Genomic DNA, 6,459 nt, shown 5'->3' on the forward strand with positions numbered 1-6,459 from the left:
CAAAATAACAAAAAAGAAAAACATGATACAGAGAAGATACAAATAAAAAGAAGAAAGTAATTGATCAAATTAAAAATTAATTTACTGCAGAACTTAATGCTATATAAACATTATATTTGAAAACTGCGTGACATAAAAAAAAGTCGATTTTATTAGCAACACTTTTAGCCAGAGTAAGTACTCTGGGAAAAAATGCGGAACTATAATTGGTGGTATGAGATAGGACTACGAATAGATTTTGTGACCTCGTACCGTGATTTCCAAAGTTAAAACCAACCATGAAAATAAGCTCTAAGGAATCAACGACTTATTCAACGTTACCGTTCAGTAAGTCATATAAAAACATCAAGTCTGCGACACTTCTTCTGATTTCACATAAAGCACACCCAGATGGATTGACTGAAATTGATATGAGTCTCGGTCAACAGTTGAATTTAATTTACTACAGGTCAATTTAAGAAATTTATACTGTACATTTTATGGTGACCAAACCGTAGAACTAAATTCTAAGGGAGACCTAACAAGTGAGAAATATAATATTTTCATCGAGAGTCAAGTGGGTACTGATTTACTGCACACTTGCTGTAATTGTTTAATACTTAAAATTGAATTGAATGATATAAAGTCATTGTGTACGAAAAACGATTCCGTTAAAAGTCTGTCAACCTATTTTTTTATATTACTGCATGTACGTCTGGACCTGGGTATATTTTACTTTATTATTGCTACCTATTAATGAAATTTATTCCAACAGTAGATTGAATTAATCTTACCGAAAATATTTAACTGTATATACTTTGAAGGCTTAAGTAATAACGAATACAATTTTTAAAAAACAACAAAATCAAGGGCGTAATTTCAGTATTTTTTCTGGATGTGTAAACTTTTAAGCAAGCTAATTTTGACATTTCACCAGGCCATTAAAAAAAATAAATGTTGGTAACCTTCTCAAACCTATGTAAATATTCTTTCCTTCCCTTTTATAATTCGAAATGAAACTCATAACGATTAATTCAACTTTTAAATAGCTAGAAATTCAAAGAATTAAAAGCTTATAAGTTTTAAGCAATTAAAGCAACCAGCTAAAGCCATTGCTCTATTGTTTGAAAAAAAGCGAATAAAGTATATTTAATAAACCTGATAAACCGAAGATTTACATAAACTTGAAAACTATATATATTTCATTTATATTACCTATATAAGAAATCATAATGTATAAGTTAATTATGACGGCGCGTTGGAGTATTAATGGCGGGCCAATTGTGAACATTTTATAAATTAGTGGTGCCTTTGCACACCCTTCCCCCCCCCCACAATGACGCTTCTAAACAAAATAACAAAATAATTGTACTATCATGCTTAGAAAATTTAATATAAAAATTTATTGTTATGAATATTTCAATATAGTGATGAATACTGTAATTTCTTTTTAATTACAACAAAATATCAAAAATCAATTGATGGAATTCGTTAATGTATCGGTGAATAAATATTTATCCTGTTGTGAATACATATTAAATTGAATGTTCATAATAAATTAATGTAACTTCCCGGTAAACGTTTTTTATTGTTGAAAGCAGAAAAACTTATGAATAATCTTCTATTCAATTTTTAAACTTAAGGTTTAAAAACAAACATTTTTGTTAATTTTTAACTGAAAAATAGTAGGTACATTTTCTCAATTTTGATAAATTTCTTCAAAATTCTAACCTCAATCATAAAAAATTATTGAGGACTTAGAATAACCTTTTTTTTTTAAATTCATTATTAACAATTTATGTGGACCTTTTATTACATCTTCAAGTTTTTTTTAATTCGGCAAAAAATTATTGATCGACAGTAATTTAAAACGAACATTTTTTATGGCTATATAAATAGTTCAAAAATACTATTTACTCCTATTTTAGAAAAAAAAGTATTTTAGATTAAACCATTAATTTATTATAACCTATTTATAATTCGAAATTTAAAAATATAATCTTACTAACACGTAATATTATTATAAGCATACATTTGTTGAAGTTAATATCATGGTTCAATTATGATTAAGAGATGATGATTATAATATAGTATAAGAGTGAATAGCAAATTGTTCGAACAAATCGAAAATACATTATGATTAAACTTTTTATTTATTGATACAATTACACATTTTTGTTGGTTTATTAGGAGCAGTACAAATCAATTACATTAAATATCTAGTAAAATAACACAAGTTTTTTGTTCATATTTTTCTAGTTTTAGTTTTTATGACATTTTCAGTTTTGAAAAGCGGATTCTTTATGTTGGTGTCTTAGTGCATATTTCATCATAAACATAACATGACAAAATAATTTTGTGGATAAGAACATATTTGTCTCTTTTGAAAATCATAATCACATCTATATTTTAAACAGTGGCGGTCAATAGATTTTGTTGTGAGGGGGATATGGCTGAATTTTCAACGTGTGCCTACTATTTGGTTATTAAAAATATAATTGATTGTTATCAGATATTAAACATTAAAGAAAAGGTCACGTGGAGATCTATACCCTCCTCTACACCCATTTACCACCACTGATTTTAAAGCATTTTGTTCTGAACCATAATTTAGTCATGATTGTGCATTCAATATTTATATCTAATAATCAAGTGTCCACAATAGCCAACCACGAAACGGCACATTAAATATGTATTATAATACCTACCCAACTAACATATTTGATCACCCTATGATTCGTTCCAAATTCAGAAAACAAAGAAGAATATATTAAGAAGATTTAGAAAATGGGTATTTTGAATTCTACCCACCGGTACTCATAGCATGATATAGTTTTACAATGATTATTTAAGGTGTTTTTAGGTTCTAAGCTGAGCGATTAATGTATTTATTCACCATGTATTAATCACTACAGTTTTATATAATTGGAAAATTACATGGATCTTCCACCTAGAGAGTGGTTTCTGGTATCAAATTGTATCTAGATGGTAATCTGGAGAGGTTAAAATGAAAGTATTAGAATAATAGAAAAATATAAGAAAAACGGAAATTTATTCGCAAACCCAGATTTATTAACAAAATCAATTTTTATTTTTTTATTTAATCAATTCAAAATTGTAGTATCTTAAGTGCTATTTTCAAGTTATTGGCATAATTAGAACACTATTTACTTGAGTTAATTTGTAAAATGTTTAATACAGTTATAATTAGTTATTATTTACAGTATGGTCCAGTGTAACTATATATTAATTCTCGGGTGGATCTCTTAAACTTTTTCATTTTTATTTTTCGAGTTCTACAACTTAGTTCACAGATTTGTACAGTAATAAACTATTTGTATTATCAAATATCTGTGGACTAGTGTTGACATTTACAAATACGTTTTAAAAACGAATTAATATATTATCACTTAAAATAATTTATATTAGTTTTTAATACCTATACTAAAGAAAGGATGTATTATTGCTATCAAAATGGATACTATAATATCAAAAAATGTTATTGAATAATATATAAAAAGTAATTGAAAAAAAGTCCTAAATATTAGAGGAAAATAAATCCACATTCACTATTATACAAAGTTACATAATATATTAATGTAATAAATATTATGTTTGGAACAAAATAAAGCGTAAATGTTATAAGTAAGCCGAAATGTAACAGTATTCAACATTTGAATATGAATTTAATTTAATTTAATCAAATTTGTCTATGCTAAATTATTTTGCGCTTAGAATCCAGTTTTCAAGTCTTTGGACTAAGTATTTAGTGTTCTTTTCTTCGGGTTATCTAACAACCATTTCACGTTGCGCCGCATTCGTATAAAAAATTATGATTATTATTATTCGTTGGTTTTAATATTGTTATTTACTACCTATATGCTACGGAAGTATCTAATGATAATATTTTCAAAATATCTATATTAATCTGCTTTCTGGGGGGGGGGGGGGATATTATATAGCACCTACTGTGTAATGAATTAATGAAGGGTAAATTCTTTAAGACAAAATAATTATTTAATATTTCGTAGTTGATTGGCGATTGCACTGTTATTTTTTTTTAAATGTAATAAATAATAGTTATTATTATTTTATTGTAATAATATCATCATTATAATAGGTATACTTTATACTATAATAGTATTCAGCATGTAACAGAAATACCTACCAAATAAAACTAAAAAATTATTTTATTGTTAAATATAATATGACTGCAATTATGAAAATTTTATGAATACTTAATAAATAATTTAATAAATATACTTATGTTTCGAAATTCCCTAAAAGAATACTTCAATAAAAGTCATTGAGTTTCAAATTAATTACATTTTAAAAATATATTGGTATTTGAACAAATTGTATCTATTAAAGTTTAAACTACTTTATTTAAATAAACAATTTTACCATCAAATTTGTTCTAAAAAATTTGATTTACAAATTGGCTATTTTGAATTTTCCCAATTATAAATATGATCTACAATTTAAATTTTTTGATTTTCAGTATTAAAAATAAAAAATAATATAAACTGTACTTGTATCGCAGGCACTTATAAATTATGAATACAAATTAAATGTTGTAAATAACTCAAGCGTATATAAATATTGAAGTATCGAACTATTTAAATATTGATTAGAATTTAGGACAGCAGTCATTTGCTCGGGTCATTCCGTTACACCTCGTAATGAAGAAAATTGAAATCTCCGAATTGCTTTACACCTTTACATTATGACTTGTAAGCTATTACAACTAAGCAATACATTTTATAATAAAAGTATTTTGTGAATTATTTTTGTGTCGTAACACAAATATAAGACAAAGATATTACCTACAGAAGTATAACGTTAGTGCCTAGCTAATCCAAGGTAGTTATTAATCTAAAATACAAAATAAGGGTAAAAAATAACAAAGGTGAAAATAAGTCAATGACTTTAGTGCAATTTAGAAAAGACTTAGCAATATCTTTGTGTAAAGATGGACAAGTTATAACACCAAAACGGAGGGAAATTGAAAATAATATTGAACAAAAAAAAAAAATTAGGAACAAAAAAAGGAGAAGTAGCACCGACTAAAGATGTAAGACTTGATGGAATTCAACACTGGCCAATTGATAGAACTACAAAAACCAGGTGTAAAATGCCAGGTTGTGATAGTTACACTTGGATCAAATGTAGTAAATGTGACATAAGTTTATGCTGTGGAAAAAGTAGTTTGTTTTACAAATTATCATACAAAATAGAAAAACATTCATATTATTTTGACTTTTATTTCTTTTTATTATTATTTTAGCTATTTAAAAGTTGTATTTACATTGTTATAATTCTATTGGTTATTTCTCATATTATGAGTTTATTGGTGAATAATATTTCCCTATCCAATTTATGTTTGGTACGTTTTTAATTTTTTACTATCATAATAAGTAATATGACTTGTTTTAAATTGTTTCTATATACAGATAGTTTTTGTTTTATTTTGTTTTTATTATACAAGAGCTGTATAATTTATTTTTATTTTTTCTATTATAATTTATAATATTATTTGAATTTTATTTCATTGTGTTATGGTTTTTTTATTCATTAATTGTAGTCTGTAGAGAACTTCGAATGCATAGTGTTGCTCACAGGCAACAAACTTAATGTCTTTATTTTGGGGGACTTAAAATGTCAAAAATTTTTTTTTTCTCTAATTAAGAGTTACACGAAGATAGTAAGATAGTAAGATAGTAAGAAAATAATAATAATAATAAAAAAAATCATGCATTGTAGGGTTAAAAATATTTTCTTCAATAAGTTTGTAATAGGTCACGTTACCTAGCATAACTCATCTTGAGTCATGACATTATAACATCTTGAAAACGAGGTGAAAGCGTTTTATCAGATACACTGACGGCATTACTTCGGGTATGAGTAAGTCATAGGTTAGGTTTCCTATAGGAAGGTTTATGTACGAGAAATACCTAAGTAGACATATAGTATAATATATTAATATTGATAATATTGTATCAACCAAGTAGGTACTTAGGAAAACCACGGATAGTGTCCATCGATAAAGAATTTTTTTATAAATTTGCCGTTCATTTAATCGTTGTCTTTTCTATTTACAGTTTACACACATTAATAACAATTTAATACCATCCAAAATTCACTATTATTTTAACCAGGATGTCAAACAAATGTGAACCTTATAAACGTCAGTTTAGGTTTATTGTATACCGTGGGCAATGGACATATCAGATTCAAAGGAAAAACACCTGAATAAGACTGCCACAAAAGTGTTTGTTTGTATACGCCCCAAATACGTAGGGTTAAACTCGACCATCGTCGAAAGAATCAATGTAATAGTTTAACACAGCACTAGCAATCATATCTGATTTTAATAATCATAATCGCTATAATTATATTTTCTTTTCATAACGTCAAACAAAATAATCATGTATAATTTACGAGTACCTATATGAGCTATATTAATATTTTATTAATATA

The sequence above is a fragment of the Myzus persicae genome, unplaced genomic scaffold, assembly GCF_001856785.1.
Source record: "Myzus persicae strain clone G006 unplaced genomic scaffold, MPER_G0061.0, whole genome shotgun sequence".
Lineage (NCBI taxonomy): Eukaryota > Metazoa > Arthropoda > Insecta > Hemiptera > Aphididae > Myzus > Myzus persicae.